This window comes from Chamaea fasciata, unplaced genomic scaffold, assembly GCF_029207755.1.
Source record: "Chamaea fasciata isolate MVZ Bird 193981 ecotype frontalis unplaced genomic scaffold, bChaFas1.0.hap1 SCAF_8, whole genome shotgun sequence".
NCBI classification, from domain to species: Eukaryota; Metazoa; Chordata; class Aves; order Passeriformes; family Sylviidae; genus Chamaea; species Chamaea fasciata.
The window spans coordinates 6,901,593-6,927,618 of record NW_027094093.1 but is presented as its reverse complement, the minus strand read 5'-3'; the positions used below and the strand labels follow the sequence as shown (position 1 = coordinate 6,927,618).

The 26,026-nt window shown below is 39.2% G+C and overlaps 1 long non-coding RNA gene across 1 annotated transcript in view; it reads left to right on the top strand.

The window, feature by feature from the left end:
* The window catches only part of LOC136292947 (uncharacterized), a 39,525-nt gene extending 14,006 nt beyond the window's left edge, over positions 1-25,519 (top strand). The window contains exon 3 of the long non-coding RNA XR_010722009.1: positions 25,358-25,519. This is a non-coding gene — a long non-coding RNA (uncharacterized lncRNA). The remainder of the gene's footprint in view (positions 1-25,357) is intronic.
* The last annotated feature ends 507 nt before the right edge of the window (positions 25,520-26,026 follow it).

Here is a 26,026-nt window from a genome sequence, read left to right as displayed (position 1 = left end):
CCCCCTTCAGTCCAAGCGTCTCTTCTCTGCTCTGCCTTTGTAGAGGTTATTCGTGCACTTGCAAATAGCCAGGAAGTCATTGAAGTCACAGGTCAAATACTTCCAAATTTAAGAAAGGATTTGAAAGTGTTTTTATAGCATGAAGCACTTGATTGTCAATGCTGACGACCAGAATGGAACTGCTTCATGTTTTTCACTCTGTGTCCTTTGGAGAAATCAATACTGGAGTCACTTTGCTCTCAAGAAAAGAGCAGGTCAAAAACAGAGCCTGACCTAATTCAGAGTGAGACCACTGGGTATTTAACTATTTTGCTCAACTGTAGATTAGAAATATGTCAGGGAAAGAAAGAGATACAGAAATCACTGCTTAGTGTGAGTCATGTGGGGCTTTTTGGTTGTTCTGGTGGCTTCTGCTTCAGTGCAGCAAAAGAAGAATGTACAGTGCGTTGTTTGATTATTTTTAACTAGCATATGATCAGTTGTAGTATCCAGCTTCAGTAACCCTTATTTGGACAGTAATTGAATTGAAATCAGTAGAAACAGACCCATTCATTTATTTTTCAGCTAAGGCGTTTTTCCTTTGTAAAACCAACTCCCAATTCTGTGGTGCCAGAAGCCTGTGAGGTTTGCACTTCCAGATGTGCCAAAGGTTATGAAGCATGGCCTGCAGGTCGTACCTACTTGCCCTAAATCAGGAACCAAAGGGAAACATTGCAGAAGGATCCAAGCTTATGGGATTTTTTTCTCTCTGAGGCACAAGGAGAAGGTGTCACTTCTGCCCCAAGCCTGCAAAATAGGTTCTTATTTTCCCCACTTGAATATTTTTGGCCATGATGACTCTGACTCTCCCCACCTCCAACACTGGGGAGTTTTGTACAGGCATCCTGCCTATTTACCCTCTTGCTGTTTTTCTGGCCACCACAACAATTCAAGAGCAATTTTCATGACTTTAGAACTCAGTTAGAAAATTCTGTCATTTTACTTGTCAGATATAACAGGCCCACATCAAATATCCAGCACCTCTTGTGATAGCTGGGAGGATTATGAATAATAATTGATGGACCTGATTGAATAGACGTATGTTAAAAATGTATTGTGAATGGCAGAAGTAATCATAGACTCACTTTCACATCACTACAGCTGAAGATTTATTAGCTTTTTTTTTTTTTTCATTTAGCTTTTTAGCTTTCTTGTGATTTTCCTAACTTGGGTGTAAAACTGGTTCTTGGTAACTCTCACAACAAGAAGGTTTCTGCACATGTAAGTGATTGTTCAAAACTGGGGGGAGGGAATGTTGCTGTTAGGCAACAGTTGTATAATTAATTATTTTTTTTCTCCAGCTCTTAAGTGATGCATAACAATTCAGGAAATCTGCTGCCAGGAGCTGTCAGGAAAACTGAGTAGCATTAGCCTGTATAGAACTGCATGTACAAATACTCAAATACAGTAGAGAGAAGATCTAACTTAATGTGTGAATTAACAGAGACTGAATTCAAGAATACTTTGGGATTTATTTTCCATGGTTCTCTTGTAGTGAAGTCTCTGTTTTAAATCTGGAGATTTTTTTAAAAATGAGAGTAAAGTTTTTTTTTTTTTAATTCAGTGCCTAAAATGGCATTATGAAATATTGAAAGACATGTCCCCCTAGACTCATTAATCCCAACACTCCCTTTCTCCCACAATAAAACAATCAAAACTACACTTTCCTTTTGAAACTGTAAAAACATGGGCTTTTGTGTATAATAGCAGATGAAATCATTAATGTGACTGATACCGTCTTTTCAACGACTGTCTCAGGTTTTTTTTTTTGAAATGTTGCAGTAATTGATGGGATATGTGTGTTTGCATATGAATGTCCTTTCAGAATGAAGATGTGAGAACCAAATTCTCAGCCATGATTATGGAATTAATGGTGTGGAACTGCGTTAGTCTGAGGAATAGTGAGTTCATATAAAACACTACTTGAAAAATAATAATTCTTGTATAGTTAGATAAGAGGTTTAAATATAATAATCTGCCTGCAATTCTGAAAAAGATCTAAAAGTGTTTATGCAAATACAGGCCTTGAGACACTTCTCTTGTGGAGTTTTCTGGTGCTGGCTGTGGAAGGGTTGATAACCATTGCATTAGAATTTGGCACATAAAGTTGATTTTAGCTGTAATAAATGACAACCTTCTTTAATATTTTATATTCATTTATGAGCTCTTTTAATATACTGAAGAGCTGGCTGTTAGAACGAGCTTTATACTGTCAATAAAATTTAGGGAAGCATTTAAGCAAATTCACCAAGGCAGCAAACGAAGTATTCTAACTAATTTGATTGAAGGAATTATATTTACTGCCTATGGTTGTTTCACAGCCCCCCCTCCCCCCCCAATTAAAGAAAGTCTATATGGATGCACGCACTCAAGTGTCACCACTTTATTGCAATTTTTAATAATGTACAATTAATACTTGAAGCAACGTCAAATAACAAATCGCTGAGGACGAACACTGTTGTCAACACATTCCTACTTAATTTAAACAATGGCATAGGAAAAGTAATTAGCTTGACAATAAACCAAGCTAACTCCTCTCCATATTTGTTTGCTCTTTGGCTGATAATGAAATAATCAGTAAATGAATGCCTGGGAATCAGTGCTGAACGAGTGTGTTGTTTAAATCAGAAGCCCTCAAAATGAGAAGAATGATTTGTGACTTGATAAATAAACTGTCTTCCTGTGATGAAAACTAGTCACTGGTGAAAAACTGATAAAGTTGAATCCTCCCTTAATGTTTGGAGAAGCATTTGAAGCTTCATAAACACAAAAGGGCTGCATTGCCATGAGGGCTCACAGGAGCAACTTCCCCATCAACCTGGAATTTATGACAGGGTTAAATTCAGGAGGAATCCTGAAATACTCTGGTAGCATCTTGGTGGCTGAATACAACTGAATTAGTATAAAAATGTCCCCTTCTTTGCCTTTCAAGCCCCAGATTTTCCATAATAAACGACTTCTTCCTTTGTCCAGTGAATTCTAAAGGTATGTGAGGTTAAAGAATATTCTAGCAGGGCCTTCAGAATTTGAGGGTAAAGGGACTTGGATGTTGACAGACACTACACATTTTTTGATCTTTTTGAGTGGCAAGTATTGGGGGGTGTGGACAATGTAAATTAGAAATGTTGCTGTATGTGTTTTAGGAGGGTTTCAGGGCTAGACTCCTACTTCTTTAATTTCTCACTATTGGCTTGATCTATAGATTTATAGATTTATTTTTACGCTATTGAGCGTTGTAGTCAATTTATGACTTTCTCACTGCGACCTGAGCATGATGGACTTCAAATGTTGATCATCATTCCTTACTCATTGCTACATGGCTTTGCACATGGGGTGCAGTTTAGATGTCAAGACACTTGCACAGCAGGTGAAAAAAGAATGGTTACACACAGTTGGCTCTTGCAGGAAAACAGGCTGTACAAATTTTTCTTATGCTAAGTCATGATTGTCGCTTCTGACATAAATCAGCGTGGCATAAGCACATCTGATAATGCTCACACAGCTCATAACAGCCTGCTGAGGAAGCTGAATGATTTTCAATCCACAATTTGCCTCATTTCTGGTAGACTTCCACCTGACTCATTACTGAAAAATCTAATCAGAAATCAGACTTGCGACGTCGCTCTTGTTTTGCAAAGAGAGCGGCTCTGAGGTTTTTCATTATATTTCCAAAAACTTGTCCTTTTCCATGAATCAACCTTGATTTCCCCTAGTTACCTATGTTTCCTTGAAGCTGCAAATGAACATTTCAGCTGTAGAGAGCAGTTTATTCTGCCTCCCCTTGGAGTGTGAAGCAAACCCAGCTCGGGTCTCTCTGGCTCATTTTTTCCCCTTTTGGCTGAACTCTGGCAAATTGTCTGTTCCCGCTGCTCTGAACATGTCGAGTTGTGTAACTGAAACAATTTCCTGGCAGCTGTTTCTGGATGATCTGGAGCCATGTAATGTCTTTGGGGGAAGCAGCTGTATGTCTGCTCTGCTCCTCACCAGCCTTTCATCAGCAGCAAACACAAGGGCACCACACCTGATGCCGGCTGCTGTGCACTGGTGCCTGCACAATTGCTGGCTGGCCTGGCTCTCAATCCATTGGATGAGGAAGATGTACCTTTCCTGATGCACAAATAGTCTGGGAGTGTGTTCTGCTTTCCCAGAACGCCCTGCTTTTCAGATATTCAAATATTTGCATACCTGATAGAGACATTTTTTATGCTATGGGTGCCTTGAGAACTTATCCACAGCACACCTGCTATGTTTTTTAAATCGTTGCTTTAACTGTGTCTGTGTAGAAATTAATTCCTCTCTTTTGCCTGTTAAGTCTCCCCAGTCTCCCTCCCTCCAGCTACTAATTTGGACAGAGTTAGAAGATGGTTTTATAGCAGAGTACAGCCTTGATGTGGAAGGGAAATAATAATCCTGGTGAAAATAATTTTTATCCTCATATGATGGCATCTGATGGAGAATTTGGCTGATATTAAGTACCAAGGTTTAAAAAAAAACCCAGTAATTTTCATATTTTGGGAGATATTCAAAAATTTGTCTTTTTGTTTGTTTGCTTTTGGAGTGAAAAAAGACAATTGAGCTGTTTTTACTTCTTTTAAAAAGCATTTCTGTCATGTTAACAATGTCTCTTTCTTTGGTGCATTTATTTTAAAATCTTAGTAGAACTTAATGGAATGCAAAAAAATAATTTCATCTGACTTAATCAATTGCTTTCATCATTCTACTGCTCAAAGTAGTTAGCTTTATATGGTACTTCTGGGGATAATTCTTCTTTTTTAAAAGCTTCACAAAGCCCTGAAATAAATAATAAGTGAAGAGGGAGGTTTAGTGGCTGAAAGAGAAGATTAAAAATATTCCTGCAATGAAAAAACAATTTACTGATTTTTTTTCTTTTTTTTTTTTTTTTTTTGTGTGTGTGTGTGTGTGTGTGTATGTGGTTTAGTAGCTGGACATATTCTGTTTTAGGGTAGCACTATACTACAGAGCAGCCTCTTTCTTTTCACTGGTATTTGTATTGCTTTTTAAGGTTTAAAAAAAAGTCCTTGTAGCCCACATGTTTGGGGTCTCCTGAAATTGGAACTGATACACTGCACTCAGAAGTAAAGAAGAGGTACCCGGTGAAGCCAGGTAGCTTTCCTTTTGGAATCTCTACAGTCATCTCTAAAAAAAAGAAACCTTGTGTCCACTTTGGTTGGAATAATTCAGACATGCTGATTCATTTGAATAGAGGTAAACAAAGGAGATTTGCAGTTCAAAACCATGGTTTAAGGTAGCTTTTTCTGATCAGAAAGCTCACTGAAGTTGCTTGCTGAAGTCTTTTAAAAATCCCCTGAGACTGATATATTATTCATGCATCATTTAGGAAGAAAGGAGTCTTTTCTTGATAGTTGCATTTGTTTCCTGAATTATCATTAGGCTTTTTGTTCCTCTTCATTTTTAATACAAGGGCTGGTTGCAAGCAAACCCTTTTGGGCGCCTTCTAGTACTGCCTCAGATTTTCACAAAATTCTTTGGCTATTCTAGGGCCTTCCCTGACATGTCCTCAGAATCTGAGGGATTCAAGAACAGCTTTTGGACGTGTTGGAAAGTGCACATGGAACTTGCACTAAGCTTGAAGAGGAGCTTAATTAGAAACACTGTGGATGTTGCAGCTCTCCTTTGTTACAGCTCTTTCCTTGTTTTATTCATCAAGTTTACTTCCAGAATGGTGCTCATTTAACTCATTTCAGGTGCTCAATTAACAGGAAGCTTTGCATCCCTGTACTGTCAAAGAGGCTGTGAGCCAGTCTGTTAAATAATGTTTTTTAACAAAATGCAGACATTCCACGTCTTGCTGCATTATCACAACATGTGGAAGCTTGTCTTCACCCAGTAACAAGGGGGAAAAACCCACCTTCCCAGCCCTGCTTCAGCTGCACTACATCAGCCTGGGTAGCAGCAACACCTGTCTGAGCATTACCTGCAGCCACTGTGAAGAGTGCCACGAGCTCTGCAGAGCTTTCTTCAGCACTCAGGGAATCCTCTCCGGGATCCTGTACCTTGGCAGTGCCAGCAGATGTTGGAGCCCCTGTACCAGCTGCCCCACTCCATCACCCTGGCCCACATGTGCTCTGGCACGTCCTTCAGGATGCCTTGAGGTACCAGGCTTTTCTCCTTTAATCTCTTGGCTAACAGTTCTAAATAAGATAATTTTTTATTTTGACCTGTTTGCTCTCTGAATTAAAAAGGGCAAATGTTTTTCTTAGGAGCTGGTGGGAGAAGAAATGAGTGAGAAGTTTAAAGGCTGTAAACACCTAGCTGTGATAATGACTGGCTTAATTAGTGCTGAGCCCTCCTGGTGTTACTCAGCAGCAAAACAGACTACTAATGGTTGAATTGAAGGAGGATAAATGTGCCTGTCTAATATTGTGCTTCTTTTTTCATTAATTTTGTCTAATTTAGCCAACTGCTCATTTTCAGTGGCGTTCAGAGTAGAAAAATTTTTAACTGTGTAATTAGCGTACCTTTGTACTGGCAACTCTGATCTCAGGATTAGTTCAGTGCTTGGCCCACTGATACCCAGTTATCTGCCAGCACCCTAAATGGGACTGGTGAGTTTAAAAGCTTGGTGATGTTGGATATGCCAACATCATCTGCATTTCAGCAACCTGCAGCAGCATCTGAACATAAAAACCTTTGCAGACAGCTTTCCTGGGTAAGCAGCAACCCAGATACCCAAGCTGAGGGACGGTATTGCAAATATGCTAAAACCAGTAGAACCAAAGCTGAGAAAGAGGGGATTGTTGGCAGGAGTCTGTGCAGCTGCTGGTTCTGTACCTCTTTCTGAAAAACCCTTTTCCTGTTACTTTTGTTATTTGCTGCTGGTGAGAAACCCAGACGTAGAAATTCACATTTTCGATACATTTCTATAAAAAGTAATATCCACAGCACAGCAAAGTGTCATATACTGGGAAATAGAGAGATGTCTTCTATTTGCATAAGTGATTATATTACAAAGGTTAAAAACCCCCTAGATTTCTTTAAGAGTTTAGATATGTTTCAAAAGCACACTGAGTGGCTGATTTAAGGCACCTTTGAAAGTAAACTATATTGTTCTGTGACCCTTAAATCATCTACTAATGAAAAACAACAACTCCTAAGGGAATTTCCTAATTTTAGTTAATATTGTGACTAGCTGTGTAGCTGTAAAATATGCAGAAACCATTTCTCCAGCTCCGTCTTGCTTGGTTTTGCAGATGTTAAATAAGCTGACAACAGAAAATTCTGTTCTTCTCTAAATAGAGAAAAACTCTAGCTTTCTTCTTTCTATCAGTCTTGCTTCTTTGTTATTTCACAAACTGATCTCTGCAGGCACTGTGAAAATTCGGCAGTGGCCAGGCTGTGACCATGAGATTTTTCCATGAACTGTTCCACGCCACGTTTCTTTGGGCTACAGACAGTGGCACTTGTTGATGGAGCGCACATCTGGGGCAGAGGAGGGTTTGCTCCCTGTGTTTTGAGCTGCCTTTTTAAGGTGTTGGTCCCTTGGTTTCCGTCTGCAGTTCCCTAGTGAGTCCCATTTGTGAAGCACTGGGGGACTGCAGGTGGAAAGACTTGTAATTTGTATCCAGCACTATTCCCTAAAGGCAGGGCTTGAATTTTACTCGGCAGAGTAAAAGCCAGAATGTACCATGAAATCAAGGAGCAAACCTGGGATGGGAGGGTACAGCATGGCTGGAGATGTGAAAATGAGGAAGGTGGAAGAAATGGGAGGAGTGATGAGGGAAACAAGACAAGCTGCTCTCAGCTTTTGACTCAGCAAGGTTTTAATTGTGACAGAAGACACCATGGGTCCTGGGGCTGGAGGTTTGAGGAGGCAGCACTGGGCAGAACCTGTGTGTTCATCATATTTTCCAGTACTCTTGTGTAGCACAGATCACACACAGAGCTGTGATGTGAACCTCAAAGCCAGCTGTCTTTCCAGAACCTTCATCAAGACATACAGCTGCTTGCCTGAAATTCTAAAATGAGGGGAGGAAACAGCAGCTTCTATAATTTTTCCTTTCGCAGTGCAGCAAAGATTTTATTCAAAATTTCATTCGGCAACGAGCAAAAAAAACGTGCAAAACAAATTCTCTGGCATTTTTGTTACTTTATATAGCTAATTTACACGACAGGAAACTGATTTGAATAAACAGTAGTTCGTAATTCAAGGGATGCTTGGCTGAAAACCTTGGCATGGGGTAAGATATAAATTTAAATGAACAAGTCTGTTAGCCTCCTCAAATGGGCCTGTAACAGAAATCTGCAGGCAGATTTGTAAATAGAGAAGCAACATTAGTCACCCCTGTAATGGAAAATGTCTAATATTGTGCATACATTTATCAGGATAATTAGATTGCAAAAAGTTACCAGATGGCATAGAGGTTTATATGGGTTTCAAATGAATTAAGGTTGTGGGAGCCCACAGAGAGGCTGTTAAAAGGCAATTCTGTACATAAACTGTGAAATCTGAAGAAGTAAGCAAAAATACTCTTTGTTGAGGGAATAGTTAAAATAATTACAAAATAAGTAATGAAACTCTGAGGATCTGATTTTTTTCCGAACATGAACATTAGCATAGCCCTGTTAACACGCTGTTTTCAGGTTTATAGTAAAATGTCAGTTGGGAAAATACAGTCCCTGGACTCACAAAATGCTCAGGCACAGAATATAAATACTCTGTCTAGCGGTCAGCTCTGTCTATTAAAACAGCTTTGCTCTATTGATGTCTGAAATTCTCTGCACAGTTTAAATTTTGGGGGTAGTGAACAAATGCTGCTGTTGTTAAACCAGTTTTACTGGTTACTGAGAGTCTTGTGCCTCATCTTTTTGAATGTTAAATAAATCTTGCAGCAGTGAAATATCAGAGGCAGTGATAAGTTTTGACAACTGCTTAAGCAATAAGGGAACATCGCAGTTTTGGTAACAGATGTGGTTCTTGTGTACATTGTGCTATTAACATGGGAGATAATTTCATTTATTTTGTTTAAGAAACCAAGGCAGAGGCAATGGAGATGGCACGTGAGGATGAGTCTTTGAGGAAGGCTGAAATTGAAGAGTTGTCAGTCCTGGCCTTTTTTTCAGAAGATGCTGGTGATACTTCTGTGTTCGATGACAAGTCCTGGGCATCATTGCAGTTTCTTGCAGTCTTTCATTCATGCATCCATAATAAGCCAAATAAATCTGCATGGGATTTTTTTGAAGTTGGGCAAGAATTCAGTAAAAATGGAGGAAACTCTTGGAAATGTATTTTGTCAAAAATGTCTTGCAAATGTCTGGTTTAACATCTCTGGGGAAACTGTGTCAGGTTAGAAAAGCAGATATGTATTTTATTCAGGAACTGTTCCAAAATCATGAGTGTAATGAAGGCAGACATCTCAAGTCAGTGTGGGCTACCAACTTTTTGACATGTTCAGGTTCTGTTTCTCTAGAAAAAGTAATCAATGACTGCACCTGTTTGCTGTGTGAGGGTAGATTTACTGCAGGTTTGTGTTACAGCATCTGTGGAGGTCTGGTGGCCATTTCCCTCTGATGGTTTGCAGTGTCTATATTGATACAGTGCTGTTATTTTTCTGTTAAATATAGCAATTAGGGGAGTTGTGGTAGATGGCGGGAGAGACTGTAAGTCTGAACTGAGAATCAGGTATTACAGGATTTTTCCCTAGATTCTTTTTTTTTATTGGCCTTTTATGTGTCTGGAGACAAATCCCTCATTTCTGTGTCCCAACTCCTTCATCTGTTAAAATGAAGCTAATGGTAGTGATTTCCTACATTAAACACTTTCATACCACTAATTCAAACTGCTACTTAAGAGTTAAGTATTACTTATTACTAAATTCCCCACTTCTACAGTGATCCCTGTGCAGAATATAAGGCTTGAGCTCATGCTTCACTGACTTCCTAAATTGAAATAGACTGAAGCATATGTTTAACATCTGTCTTTAATTGGGGACCTATAGATGGAGAAGAAGCCACAAAGCATTTCGAGGTCTCTGAATTCTAAATTTGCTTCTTCCCAATGCACACCAAAACTCATGGTTGCCCATCCTCGTGGGAATATTACAAAGCCCAACTTTCTGAGCAGTCTTTTCCAAGAGGAGCCGTGTTCGCTGTCTGAAAGCTTTATGAGCAATACCAGTTTGTGAATGTATTTAAATGCATTCAGTTAGCTTGCTAGACTCCTTACTCTGAAATAGGAAGTTAGTCCTTGGCTGTTCATTCAGTACATGGGCTTTTTTTTTTTTTTTTTTCAGATTGTATCTGCATTTTTCCCCTCAGTAATTCTATTTTTTAATTATTTGTCAGTTTTCAACTGCTGGTTGAGTTGATACTGGTTTGGCATGGAGGTCTCATATACATGGTAGTGGCAACAGCTGGCTCTGGTCCTTCTCCTCTTATACTGTATCATTTCATACCAGATAATGACCTCCAGCATGAAATATAAAGTCCTGACTTACTCTGTGTATTATTACTGCAGTCTCAGATCCCATACAAGATTGCTTTTGCCCTGCTTAATTGACAACAGATAATTTTAGCAGCTGACATGACCAAAAAGGCAGAAATGGCAGAAAAATCAGTGTAACTTTATACTCTTCACAGAGCAGGAGAAAACATCCTTTATTCTCATAGGAGCTGCCACTGTTCTTCTGATATAGAAAGCATTGTGTGACAGGTATTCAGTGTTGTATAGGCTCTTGTGTGTAGGAGAAGGGAATACAGGTGACCTGGTCCCTGATACGTGTGTTCATTACAATACAGCCTTGCCCCAATGAAACACACCCATGTCCAATAAAGGTAAGTGTGATAAAGGGAGTGGGTGAGCTGCTGAGTGAAGGATCATCATGGAGGAGGAACTTTGAGGAAGAGGGAACAAGAGAACCATGATCAGGATCCTGGGGAGAGAGAATCCCTGCAGTGAGGTCAGTCTGGGTGTGCAGTCAGAGCCTGTTGTTGGAACCTGCAGTCAGTCTGGCTGGGTAAAAGCCTGCAGTCAGAGGCTGCAAACTGATCCCTGCAGTCAGAGTTGAGCAGGAAATAAGCAGCAGCCAGAGGCTGCAGGGGAAACCTCCAGCAGGAGCTTGGTGCAGGCAGAGTCAGGGAATGGTTGGAGTCAGGATGGCTGAGGGGTAAAGAGGAACAAACCAGGGCCGTTTACATGCTGTGGTGAGCAAGAAGTCTGTGTCTCAGCTCATTTCTATCCTCTAACAAGAGGGCTGCTGCAACACTTGTGGTCTGTGAATTAAATAGTTGTTAAGATTGTGCCCTTTTAGAAAGGATAAAAGAAGTCGTATTAAATAAAATGCCAGAGCACTCATATTCCCTAGGCTGTAATGCATATTGAGGGATCTTTTTTTGATTGTTTAAAGAGCATTCTGCACTTTTAGCAGTGAAACTTTTAATGATCCATATCTGAATGGCTCTGTCAGATAGACAGAGGCCAAATCCTTCCAGAGGCTGTGTGGGATTTTCACTTTGATGCTGGGAAGACACTTTGCTACTTGCTATGAGTGTGCAGTAAATGGAGTTTGCAGGAACCACTTCAACATGAGAGAGGAAAGTGATTTTCTGAGCTGTTTTTTTTCTCATGTTACAGCCAGATTTATACACGTAATTAATTTCTTTGCTCCAGGTGTGTTTTTGAAAGAATACTTTAAAAACTGGAGCACATTTTAGTCATGGTCAGTGTTTTTAAGGATTTCATGTTGGTACTAGGATATGTTCCACTATAGGCATCAAAATAAATTAAGATAAAATACCTGCATAATAGGTCTTGAGCAAGATTTACAATACAAGGCTAAAAATCATATGTAATTTGAATCCAAATTCAACTAAGTCGGTGGAGATTAGAAAGTAACTGGCATCTCTGCTTTGAGGAATGACTGACAGGCTTCCTTTATTTTCCAGTCTTTATAAAAGGAATTTACTGCTTCTTCTGAGTATTTTGAAAGCACTAATCTAATTGTTAAGTGGGTAGAAATGTACAGACCATCAGGCTGCTTACTTAGTAAATGAAGTTTTTGCAGGGGTGCCATAAAGAAACACAGCACAATAAAGCTTACTGAAATTGCTGCAGTAACAAAGAGATTAAATGCATTATCTTCAATGTGACAGCTACATTTTGTTCTCTGGGGAGTGTTTTGAAGCATTTATTCCCTGCCCAAAAAGAAACAAACCACCAGCCCTTTTGATGTGACACATTGAAGTTTCACATAAGAAATAATAGTGAAAAATTAGTAGACCTCACCATGAATAATTCAAGATTTCTAATTTTATCTGAAGCTTGTCTTTGCAAATTAAGTTAATGGTAAACTTAATGGTAAATACCGATTTGAATGAAATAATAGACCTTTTTCTTCATGAAAAATTTAAATACTGAGTACAATTATAGAAATTAGATGAGAGAGGACTAAAGTCCTTAAACTAATCATCTTATTTATACTTCTATCCAAAACCATCCCATAATTGACCCACATGGCTAGTAAAAGGATCAGAGTCTGGTTTGAAAGCAGAGAAGAGTATCTGGTGACATTAAGTTGTCCCTGTGCCATGTGATAACTGGAACCACTCAGTGGCCTAGACCTGGACTAAAACCAGCGTTTGTGCACTGAAATACAAGTTATGTTTTAGAGGAAACTGAGCTCTTTAACTACTCCTGCCACAGGAAATCCGATGAACAGTGGAAGAAAGGTGAAGATGAAAAGTGAAGGACTGAGGGTTCTCCAAACCAGGCTGGCAACTCCTTTTAAAGTTCCATTCCTAAAGGCTTGTTTCTGGGCCCCTGTTAGGAAGAAATAAGTGCTTTTAAACATTCCAAGAATCTCCAGCTACTTTTAGCTCCAGAACAAGCAAATCCAAATGGGAAATAAGCATGGACCTCTTGGAGGGTGTTTATTTTGTTAAATTAATTGTCATTTATAGTGTGCAACATGCTGCTATTTCGTATGTGAAGGAACAGAAAAATAATCTGTAAGTCCGTACATGCTTTTTTTACTGAGAAAAGTTTTTGTAGAGGCTGCCTTTTCTGACATGGTGCAGCTCTTTTAGGAACTTTTTCAGGACATGCCCCTGTTGGCAACCAGGCACCTGCTGAGTAAAAGCTTATCTTGCAGAAGGAAGGCCACAGGCAGCAAGCCCAAACTCTTAGATGTGAGAAATTGAAGTTTTATGCCTGCTAATATAGTTGATACCTCACTGGAAGACATGAAAAATTCTTTTCAGAATACAGAAATAACCTCACTAAAGCCTTTTGCACCATTTCAGAAGCATGTGAGGCCATGGAGGCTTCTGTTTCATGTGAGGGCTTTATTTTTATTCCCTGTTCACCTTTTTTTTTTTTTTTTTTTTTTCCCCTCTTTCCTTTTCTGGGAGGAATATGTTATCTGCCAGGTTCTCTGATCTGAGTTAATTTACTCAGCAGTTAGACACATGCAGAACATTTCCGTGCCCTCTGCTAGTGATATCCCTCTCTGTAGGAAGGTGATCTGCAAAGCCCAAATGTCTGCTTGTGCAGGATAAAGTTCATGTCACATTTTAATCAAAAATAGGCAATTTTAAATGGGGGAGTAGTGCTGTGGATAGATCAGAGGATCACGACCGCCTCTAAGCTTGTTTGTAAATGTGTGGAAGAAAAGTCTTAGTTATTGGTTAGGTGGGTTCATAAATATATACAAATATAGACTCATGGCAATGCACATAGACCTATATGCAGACCTAACTGCAGTGAATTAAAACTTAATATAAAAAGGAGAGACAAAGACCAGTAAATGTACTGTCCCTAAGTAGCCTGCATAGCAAATGTGGAAATAATTGAGGCTTGAGAAACCTGCTGGCAAGCAGTTGAATTATCTTTGGGATCCTCAGTATTCTGAGCATGTATCTGTAACTTTGTTTTTTTTATGTTCTCTGAGCCCTGTGCATTTTAGTGCACAGAGCAGCAGTAAATTGAGTGTCTGACAGCTCTTGAAATGCATGTTTTGCTGCTTTCGGTTGAATACCTTCTGAAATCAATGAAAGAAAATGTACAATTTTTATACATGTTTAATATCTCTCTACAAGAGAGGGTCAAATGAAGTGGAACATTTCATTTTCAGTGATCTCGTGTTCGTGGTGGCAGACGAGAGCTGCGTGGATCAGATGAGGCTGGAAGGCTGAGATGCTCTGGCAGAGGCTTGGCAGGTTTGTGCCTGGTGCAGAGCTGCCATGTAAATAACACAAATAAATTAACCTGTGCACTTAACCTGCTGCCTGTGGATTCAATCATATGCTCCACTTAATTACTTGATGTTGAATTAGAAGTTTCAGTTTGAAGCAGCCTAAGTGTTACAGCCCTGTTGTCTGTTCTGTGGGAAGTACATCACTAGACACACAATGTGTTCTTAAGGCATCTTCCTCTGGATGGCAATAACATCTAAAACATCTGCTTCCTTATACAATGCTGGTCAAAAATGTATCAAGTAATCCCATATATAGAGTATGCATGGAATTTAATTGACTTCAGCAGCGCAAAAAAATAGTGAGGCTAGCTAAAAGCTGCTCTGCAATATTATACACAGGTTTTAGAGAGGAATGGAGCTTGTATTTAATTTTACATATTTAATTTTTTTAAAAATTTTATTTAATAACTTTGGTTTCACCCTTTCTGCAAGAAGAATAGAAACTTCCACTAGCTTCACTTAGCAGCAGGTTCCCTGAGTACATTGGTGATATAAAAAGGGAAAAGACAGGAATGTGTTTCACTGTATTGTATTATTTAGGACAAGGAGGCCTCACAAACAAAATTAACAGTTACTGGCAAAATGTAGTGGGTATTGCAAACTTTCTTGTCTTTTTCAGATACTGAGTATCTCAGGGGAGAGAAGTAAATCTAAACTTTCAGATACAGAGCATTAGAGCTTCTGAAAAGAAAGTATTTTCTTTGCTACTACCTGCCACTTCTTTGAGTTTTAATCCTGTTTTTAAACAGCTCGAATGCCCCCAACTGTGGTTTCAGCGTTCTGATTCAAAGTAAGGTCTATTTGGAAAAGCTAAAGATTTCATGCTAAGAAAACTGTGCTGAGCTTCAGTTTTACCCTGGTTTGCTGGTGTTGTAGAGATCAGACCTCTTCTTAGACCTAACAAACCCTGTAGTCTAACAGATCAGGGAGTGGAGAGAGAGAGAAATGTCACCAACCTATTAAATTTAGCATATTGGGAGTTGCAGTGCATTCCCTGGATAAGCCAAGAGAATTTTTAATATTGCTTTGCCTTATTTATGAGGGAACCACATCCTCTTATGAGGGGAAAGGCAGTTTCTCTGACAGACCCACTCAGCCAAAGTACTTGTTTAAACTCATTTTGTGTTCAGTGACTCTTGTGGAGGAGGCCTGTGGCCTCTTCCCTCCCCACACCAACAAACCATTTTATGGTGCTGAATAGATGTCGCGTATAATCTAGGAGTAAATAGCCAAAAAATCTCTAAGTCTTAGGTGGAATTCTACCATTTATATGCAAAATTTTAAATGGAATCTTACCATTTGTAGCAAATATAATCTGAGTTGTGTATACTGCGAAGGGAATTATTTTGCTTCCTTTGATACTTCTGCAAAGTCTCAGCAGGTGCAGCTTTTTTGGTGGGAGAGGTGAATTTTTGGGATCCGCTTTGTTCTGCTGATACAAGGTCAGAACCTGTTACCTGAGTGTTGCAGAGGGTGGAAAAGCTGCCAAATTTAGCTAATGGATTTTTTTTTTTGGTCTTAACTGCTTTTTTTCTGCCAGACTAATTCAATACATACCAGCAGAAAGCTTTGCCTACTTCTCTTTCACACCAACAGTGTTCGTGGTGGTTGCTTGGAGCCCTGATTTAAGAAAGTGTTTGATCACAAGAGAGAGCTCTATTTAAAACCAGTAGTGACCAATTTCTATGTGTTTTCTGTCCCCTTTTTAGATATCAGGTACAAATGTGTCATTGTGTAGGTTCCAAATTTTCCACACAAATCCTTGTTTTCCAGACGTGCTTTAGATATTATACAAAAAGTTCAAGGTGTAGGACACACTGGAAAGCCCACCATGGAGCTATTGTTCTGCAGTCCAAAAATCAGTCTTTGATTTCATTTTGGGGAAGAAGAGGGCTTTAAAATAAAAAGTACTTAAATGTTCTCTGTGGGACTTCGTGTCTGAGCTGAATTCCACTTGCAATTGACTGCTCAGCGCAGAATATGGAGCGCAGTACAGCAGATGCAAAGCTCTTGAAACTTCCATTCCTTCATATGACCTTATTGCACATGCTCTAGCAACCTAGAGAAGATCCTCTGTATCTCTATACAAAATGTAACAATGGAGTTTATGTGGGTGGATTTGATGCTTTTTTCAACCTAGAAATGACACAACGCGCACTCTCGAGATAACATCAGTATGGGAGGTCATCTAAAAGTGGATCTTTATTGGAGCTCCAGGGACAGTTATGGAAGAATGTCCACAAAAGCTCACCCACACGGGGTGAATACAGTTTTTAGAAGTTTAGCAAATTAGCATAATTGACAAAAAGCATCAATTAGAAGCACAAGTGGTAATGCAATACCTCCCACCCCCAGTCCAAGCCACTTCCAAGTCCTCCCCCTCTCAGATGGGTCTGTACTTTGTTGATGAAAATGTGTCTCAAGAGCTGGTTTTTGGCCTTGGTTTCTAAGAACCAAGATACGAAAGGGGATTTGGAACACGTTTTGTCTTTCTGCCTGGGTAAATGGCTTGGAAAAGTACTGGGAAAATTAGCTAGAATACAATATTAGGCTACAGAGCTTCAAGTATATGTGAAAAGAATAAAGATAATACATTAAATACATTAAGAGAACACATTAAAGAAAAAAAGACAAAAATCAAAATGGCATCAAGCCTTCCTCCTTCCATATTGGTCATTTCCATCCTCTGGCTTTGCATCACAGAATTTTGTCCCTGCTTGTGGTTGTGAGTGGGAGTGCCAGAACTTTCCATACACCTTGGAACTACTGATGGCTTTTAAACAACTCCAAGCCAAGCGACAGAAGATGTTATTACAGGAAGTGAAAGCACTTGGTCATCCCATTGGCATACTGAGCTCCCCATCTCTTTGAGGTTTGACTGGTACTTTAATTGCAGCTTAACCTGAAAGATTTTGTACTGAAGCAGATCAAAAATTCAAAGTATATATTTTTCTGTGCTTTCTTTTCCTGTCTTAAAACCCTTTAAAATTCTCAAGGGAGTAGCAGGATACTGGCAACCTGCATGGCTGAAAGGTGCAGCTCCAGTCTCCTCAGTAGATGCAGCTGTGTTGTGCCAGAGTATCTTGTAGGATTCTTATGCTGTTGTGTTTTGTTACTGTGACTGAAATTTAACTATAAAGGATCTGGACTTGATCCATAAAAGTGTCTGATGTAGCTGGAGCAAGTTGTGCTGATGGCAGCAAAGGGAGGCCTCTGCCTGGAAGGGTAGCTCAGGTGAAGGAAAAATCTCTGGCATCATTCAGCCTAGCTTGGCTTCCAGGATGGCACTAAACTGCTGCTGCAAGACTTAGGAAAAAAAATTGAGTGTTGTGGCTCAATTGTTCTCATACTTTGTGTCTGACTTTAAGGTTGGTGAAGATTGGAAGCTGTTAACTTTTTTTTTTTTCCCTGCCCTCCTGGTATTATATATTTTGTTAAAAGGAATATTCTAAACCACCAGTTTTCTAGCAGTAGGTATTCATGGGTGGTTATAACTGGCAGATGATTTTCAGAAGATACAAATTTGAGTTATTATTCTGTTAGACCTTAAATGGCTTAGAATTTAGGATCTTCCAAGAATGATCCCAGAGAACTTTTTTTTTTTTTCTTTTTCCCCCCAAGCCCCTGACCCTCACATTAGGATAGATAAGGCCTCATTTGAAACAAATTACTTTTAAAACCAAAGCTCTTTTCAGCCCCAGGAGATGTACATGATTAGAGAGTTACTAAGCACTTTAACACAATCACTCAGGCTGTAAGAAAGAAATATATTAATGGAAGATCAGCAACAATCAATAATTTGCTGGAAAACCTCAGTGAGGGAAAAGAAGCCCCTCTGGCTTTTAATTTTGGAATCAGCATTAAGATGTGCTGCATAATCATGATCCTCCTGAGACTTGGCTTTCACTATTAACAGAAAATAAGATGATGTTGTTTCTAAAAAGGTACATATGTCAAGGATGAAAGGAAAAAGAGATTTAATTCTTGAAATTATCTGAAAAAGGCTCTGAATTGATGTTGTAGGTTCAGTTTCATAAATGAGACTGGTTAAGGTAACAGAACATGAGATACACAGCTTCTTCTTTTGTGGCCATGAGCTTTGAGTGACAAAAACAAAATACTGTGGTGCTCCCTCCTCCTAGGACAGTTATCTGTGATGTAATAATGATGTGAATCACAGAGTGTGATTTAGAGTTCTCTAAGAGTGTTTATCAATACTTCCAAAGCAGTGGAGATGAGTTATAGAGAATTATAGAGAATTCTGGTAATAGAGAATTTGACCTGAAATTTTCCACCTGGGCCCCAGTGCAACGCAGGGTCTGCCCCATTTGTGCTGTGCTGCAGGGGATCTGTTCATGCACATACACCAAATATAGGTGTGCACACCTGCATAAGAAATCACAAAAAACCCCACATGTTTTAAAGGTGTCAACCAACTCGATTTGGCCCCAGAAAAACATTCTGGCACAAAGAGCTTACAGAAGCACTGCACTAAGTTCCTTCTTCCTAATTTTAATATTTTATGTTTGCACCTACGTAGTGGATGCATATGTGATAGGCAATCATTTACTGTATTACAATGCTGTGGTTGAAGAAAACCCTCAAGTTTTGCAGGTGAAGAAGTGAGAAACAGAAACATTAAGGATTATTGAAATGGTTTGAAGTCTAAAATGTCAGAATTATTGAGTGTCATTTCAATATTTTAACTATATAATCCTTTCTATATGTGAGAAGTTCTATATTCCCCTTTTCTGGAAATCCTCTACTAACACACTAAAAAGATGTCACAGACTCTTCATGCTGTCAGGAGGAGTAACAGTAAAAGTGAGGGACTTTGCTGTAATCTCCCTTTATTATTAATTTTTTAAAATATACAATCTGACCAAGTTTTATCTTCTTTGTAATCCTTCTTTTGGATATGGCTGTACATTGCTTATTCCCCTAGAGAGCATTCCCTAATGGTATGTCAGTACTGGAGCAAGGACTTCCATGAATACACAGGGATCTTTATTTTAATTTTTTGTTATCTCTGACCCGTCCCTTGGGTTTTACCTGACTTGGCAGGATCTCCCCGTTCCTCTAGCAGGCAAAATGATTGCCAGCGAAGTAGTAACTGATGTATGCAGAACTCATCTGAAGGTATTAAAATGTATAGGAGGTTGTGCAAAATGACTGCAAAGCATGTGTTCAGGATGATTTGGCTCCGTGAGACAAAGCAGTCAGCTGTGACATGGAAAAAGGCTTTCCCTAGCCTGGTGGAGCAGTATGTGTCTTTTGTAAAAGTCCAAGAAGGTTTCAGGTAAAAAGAACAGGTAGTTACCTGGGCTTTGGTTTGGAAAATGGTATAAAACTCACAACTTACTGAACTTTGCTGCACAACCTCTGCCTAAATTAACAGATTGGAATAATATGTTAAAAAATTCCAAGTCTAAGCAGACATTGTTTTGGCAATGCTCAAACCCTTCGAGGCAGTAACAGACTAGACTGGGACTGCAGGATTGCAGAGATCCAGGTCCCTGTGAATGTATTTGTTTAACACTGGAGCAAACATGAGTCTGTTGTTAGCATAAACAGAAATCCCATTGATGAATGTCTTCAGTCTCCCCTTTGGGCTAAGCCTTCTTCCTCTCAGGCTTGATTAACAGACTTTCCATGCATTCAACACGTGTTCTCAACAGTGGCCTCCAATTTATTTATTTATTACTGTATTTAGGTTTATTTTTGGAAAGCAGAACATAACCAGTGTTGCATTCTTTGAGCCCTGCTGATATTTTCTCTATTAGAAGAATATTCAGTTCTATTTTTGGCTCTGTCCACAGCCCCCTGTGCTCCAGCTGTGGGGTTTTTTTAACACTTACTATCGCTTTGCATTACATTCGCTTACAAATCAGCGAGTGTCCTGGTGCCCCACATTAAACCTGATGACCCTCCATGCAGCCAGAAAAAAATCAAATCACTTCGAGGACATGAAGGAAGTACAAATTCCATAGGCTTGAATATAATAAATTGGAACAGATGTGTCACAGAGGTTGCAGAGTCGAGGTTAAACCGACTGAGCAAAAAACCTGGGAGCTCCAAAGTGAGTCTTGGAGCAATTTGATTCCCTAGGAAGTAGAAAGAAATCAATAGAAATTTAGTCATCCATTTTCTCAAAGGCCCTACTTCATTTTGGTTCCTATCTTCCTGGCCAAGTTCCTGTCACTGTTGGGTGGATCAGAGTGGCATTTGTCTTAAAAAAAAAAAATAACAGTTATTCCTGCCCTTCCATCTACAAAAGCTTGATGTGATTTTCATTCTGGTGCTCAGACAAACAGTCCACTTTCTAATTTAACGGGTGCTTTAGCAGAAATGTTTTTGATATAATACAGTTAAAAGGCATTTATTTTTTTTTTCTCATTGTGTGTATACAAGTCCCCTCTCTTCCACTAGTTTTTACAATGTACACTCATAAAACCCTTTGTGCATTACAAGGAGAGGCATCGTGGTGTCAGGATCTTGCCAGTTCTATCACTGCATTTGTTTTGGCTGGCAAACATACGCCACAGTGCTCTTTGTATGTTAACAGGGCAGAGAAGTGCTAATTAGAAAAAAAAATCCTCTCTGCAGAGTGTGAGAGCCCTTTTGGCAGCAGCAGGAGTGGAGATCAGCTGAGCTCTGGGGGTGGGACATTAGTGGATCATGCTGGGGTGCAAAATCAAGCTCTTTTATAACCTTTTGTGTGCTGGGGTGTTTGACTGAGAGAAAAGTGAGGAGCAAGGGGATGTGCTGTTCCACCCTGATTTCCAGCCCAGCTCTCCCCACTCCGAATCCAGGGCTGGTTTGTGCTGCATTAGAATAGAAAGTTATTTACACACAAAGATGTGTAAGGAGAGGGGACAGAATTCTTAACCATCTATATACAGGCTCCTTTTTAAAGTGTTTTTCTGGAGACAATGAGGCCACCTTGAAAGCTGCTGGATCTCCTTTCCTCTCTGGGGCTGAGAACCTCTGGAACCCTTGTGAGTTGGCAGCCTCAGCACCCAAGAGTTGAACTTCCCTGAATTAATACTCTCCTCTCCTAGTTTTATCATTTAAACTATCATCAGGTTTGGAATAACTTTTAGAAAATCCTTAGGAATTCAGCAATTAAAAGGGTGCTTTTTAGCTTCCCTACTCTTCTTAACCGGAGATTTATTTACCTGCTACGATGTTTTCGGCGTAAATGTTGAAGCTTTGTGTGTGCAAAGAAGGAGCTTTGAGCACAAACGCCATAAACCAGCAGGGCAAATAGCACTTCAAGCCAGAGTGAAGGATGAATTTCATGCTGCTGTTGCAATTATGTGCTTTCCAGGCTTCAATACCTGAGGTAAATTTTCCATTCCAAATCCTGTTTTCAACCTCTCTGAAGAATAACATAGCGCATTCCAGGAGAAGGAAAGTACTGATGGCTGGTTTAGGGATCAAGTAGAGGGTTTGGCCCCTTTGTTGATTTGGTTTTTGTTTTGATTAATTTTTCTTCCTCATTTAATGAAAAGGTAGGGAGGAATAGTTTATAATTTTTTTATCGGCTTTTTTTTTGGTGAAATTTGTACATTTCAGGGCTAAGCCCTGACCCTCTGAACTTTATGTCAAAGTCTGGAATTTAAAACACATACTTTTTACTTCCTTTTGAAAAAGCAACCTTGGTTTTAATCTAAAATAGCTCAGGCTGATGACTCCACAGTTGTTTTATGTGCTGAGAGCATGATCTTGCTGTTGTTCGTTACTTGGAGCATTTGGTCGAAATCTTGTTATTCTGAAATGAGAGTGCTTGATTTTGGGCTTTTAAAAAGTGAAGAACTTAAGATTGAACAGCAAATATATAATATGTGAAAAGTTAAGCGGTGGCAAGAGCTGAAAAAGGTTGGATGTGGGGCTTTTCTGTGCAGTGTAGATGCACAGAGCTGGAACTGTTGCTTTATGTTGTACTCAATATTTTGGATGATGCTTGCCAGTGCTTTGCTTTATATATTGGTAAATCCTAATTAATACTGAGATGGATAATTGACAGAGCTCTTCTGAAATCTGTGATTTGACAGGGGATGATGCTCATCCAGGCCTTTTGGTGGTCTGTGTTTTGTGCTTCTCCCTAGCAGTGGCACATTGGTTTCTGGTGAAAAGTACCCGCCAGCAATAAATTAATGATCTTATTTATTTATGTGTTTGTTTATTAGGAGCAAACAAACCAAACTCAGGTTGGAGGAGGCATTTGCTCTGTTTTGCAGAGAGGCACATGAGTTGTGTAGAGCCTCTTGAGCACTGCCTTGTGCACAATTTCCTGGGCTTGTCTTTAAGCTGTTGTGGTGATGTGTCAAAGTGTCCTGACACTGAGGAGGTTACTGAACCATGATGGATTTTTCCCATTTCATTTCTTTTAAGAAGCATTAAAAAGCTGTTTGCTCCATTTAAAAATCAGGCAGAGTGACCTCGACCTAAGGCAAGCTTTTAGAAAAATGTAAAAAATGTGACTCTGAAGATCTTCCACATGCAAAAGAAAATTGCTGATCCGTTGAGGTGTTTGAAATATGTTTGTATTTGATATAAGATAAAACTAGGTATCCATGGTAATCTTTTTGGAGAAAAACAGATATTTTTTGATGGAGAAGCATAAAAACTGTGTTGATAGAATTTTATTCCCTGAATTTTATGCTGCTGTTTATGCTCCTGCTATGTTGTTCTGAGGTAATTTCTCTTGGAAAAGCACTGATTTTTTCTGCTGCAGACTAGTAACAAAACCTTTGAACTGTGGAGAGGAATATAAAGGGCTTGATGTAGACACCATATGATATCTGCTAATAACTTACTCAGACTAGCAAATCCTGGTAGCAGAGATCTGAAAACATTGGATTATTTCAGTTATTTCAAATCAAAGTGGCACTTATGGAAATTTATAAACAGTGTGGGTTTGGGTGTGTTTATTTTGAATTTATATTGTGAAAAATGTCAGGGGGGGAATAATTTAAAAAAGAAAAAGAAACTCTACCCTTTGCTTTGTTTTCTTAATGCTTAACAAATTTTAACAAAGTTAACCAGAAATAAAGTTATTGACATGAAAATAAAGGTGAAAAATTTCCTTTTTGTCCTACTAACAGGTTGGAACGGATGTAGTTTTTCCTCAAGGCTTTTCTGATGCATTTTTTGACAAAAGCATCTTATACTGACATAATCGGAGAGAAAATGCTAAATTTCATGTATGTAAAATTCATGTATGTATATACCTGCATCCAGAGGTGGCACTTCTTACAAACTGAAACACCCCAGGGGATTTCTGGGAAGCTTGGCAGGGAGAGCTGGGAAAGGAGCTGTGCAGTGGAAGTCCTGTGTTGGGGTGAGTGAATGGGCTCAGGTTGTGCTGCTGGACAAAGAGCTTGGTCTGTGAATGTTTACAGCATGTCTTGTTTGTGGAAATAACTTGGCTCAAAGAGTCGTCTTCAAGCTGATGTGATCATTATGTGCTTTTGTTGCAGCCTGCTGAAATCCCTGAGTGAGCCTGCAAACAGGCTTGAGGGGATGATGGGACCTAAAAGAATACACTTGTTTCATTTGAAATGGGGAAAGAGGGGAAACGTACAGGTGGAGCAGAGGTTTGATGAAATAGCATTTTTTAAAACAACATCATAATTAATGTTTTCTCACTTTGCCAACACAGCTCAAAACTGCTTAGCATAGGTTCAAAATTTCTTTAGACCCAGAAGCTTCTGTGCAGATTCTGACTTGAAAAAATAAGATCCTTCTTCACCTAATACTTGACAGCATCTTTTTCCTCATTGACTGCATGGAGCAGCTTTTTATTTTCCTTGGATATATTTGTTATCATGTACCAATGTAGAAGTAAGTAGTAGAACCAAGTCATGGAATTTTGTCCTCAGACTTTGACAGACACTAAAGTATGACTTATCATTTCTAGTTAATCATTTCCCACTGCTCCCCTCTGGTTTTATTTTTCTTTTTTTCTTTTTTGTATTTCGAACTTGGAGACACATTGTTTCAGTTACTTACAGGGCAGAAAGTTGTATCCTCAAAAGTCTATTTCTCAGCAAAAGCATCTCTTTGAGATGAAATTAAGCAGGGTGGTTATGATAGTCTTACAGATGTGGATTTTAGATTTTAAAATTGGAGGTTCTCCAGCTTTTCCTCCTCTTTTAATAGCAGTAGTTAATCAGTGTTTTCAAACTCACTAACCTTTTACCTGGTATTAGATGCTGATGAGACCTACTATGATCATCATAATTTTTCCCCTTTAAAAAGGGCTGAAAACTTGCGTGGTTTTGGTCTCCTTGTCATACAGCACCAGAAATGAAGTTGAAAATCAATATAGTTAAACAAGACTGGGCATATTAAGATCTCTGGGTAACTTCTCTGATCTCTATGGATCAGAATGCATAATTGGCATTAATATTGATAGAAGTTATGGGCTTTAGCTCAAGGACATAAGACCCAACAGAAAATTAAATATTCATAAAAAGAGTGTTATAATTAGCATTCCAGGCAGCATGGCACTGAAAATTTGCCATAGTTTAATCCCTCCTTCGGAGGTAATGGCAATCTTTTCACTATGTTGTGGGCTGGATTCACTGGAAGAAACGGATACAAAGTTCTAATTCCTAAAGAGACATCTGTCTTCAGTCTGTAGCTCTTATAATAATTAGATGTTTTCTGTATCAATCCATCAGGTTCCCAGGACATGGATGAAGTGGGATTGATGTAAATATTGCTTTGGCCTTAATCCACTTGTTTGGTTTTTACTAAGTTCAGATTTAAGGACACGTTTTCTGTTTTTTGAGGGTGACAATACGTACTAGAGATTTCAGTGTTTTTCAGGCAAGTAGGGGGTACTAGATTGTCCATGACTGATGTACAGCATGGATAAAATCTATGGAATTCACACATTTTAGACTGGATGGTGTTTTAAAAGGATTTATTGCAGCTAAAGCATATCTTGCACTTTTTTGTAGGTTTTATTATTTTAAGGACGGTTTGTAGCAGCTGAAAGTTGTACAAATTATTTTGGGTCGACTCATCTTTGTGAACAAGGCCATCTCATACTTGATCTTTTCCATTCTGATCAGCATCAACACGTCAGCTTTGATCTGCCTCCTCCACGCTCGCTGCCGAGGTGCTGCACAGGGCACTGGATGTGGCCTCCACGGAATTTCCTGGCTGGTGTTTTCAAAATCAATCTGCCTGATTTGTGTGAGATTAGCCGTTTGGAAAATGTAAGTGAGTGCATTTGAGAGGCCCTGCTAATCTTCCCTGCCCGAGATGGTGAAACAGCAGCACAGCACCTCCTCAGGATCCTGCTTTTTCTCCTTTGTCTGTCTGGCGTTAATGGTGAGTGTGTCATTTCCTTGTGTTTAAACTTTGCCAACCCCTAAATTATTCAGCAGATAAAATGCCAGTTCTACATGAATATCCCTAAAGGTAATTATGCCATCACAGAACAAGAGAATAGTGGAAAAGTTCATTATAGCACAAATCACCCAAAATGCTGGAACAAATTGAGTTCTCTTTCATGTAGGAGTGAACTTGGTGACATCTGTGGGCTTTCTTTCACTGTTGGTCTATTACATGAATTTTTAAGAAAAAACCCCAACAAATCACTCTGTAGCTTGTGTAATTGAAGGCGTACAGATGATTTTGTAGACTCAAATCCTGTTGATGGATATTGAGTCTTTCTTTGCCACAGTTCTGTAGATAGGAACTGCCTAAAACAGAGGGAAGCAGTGTTTTACAGAGTT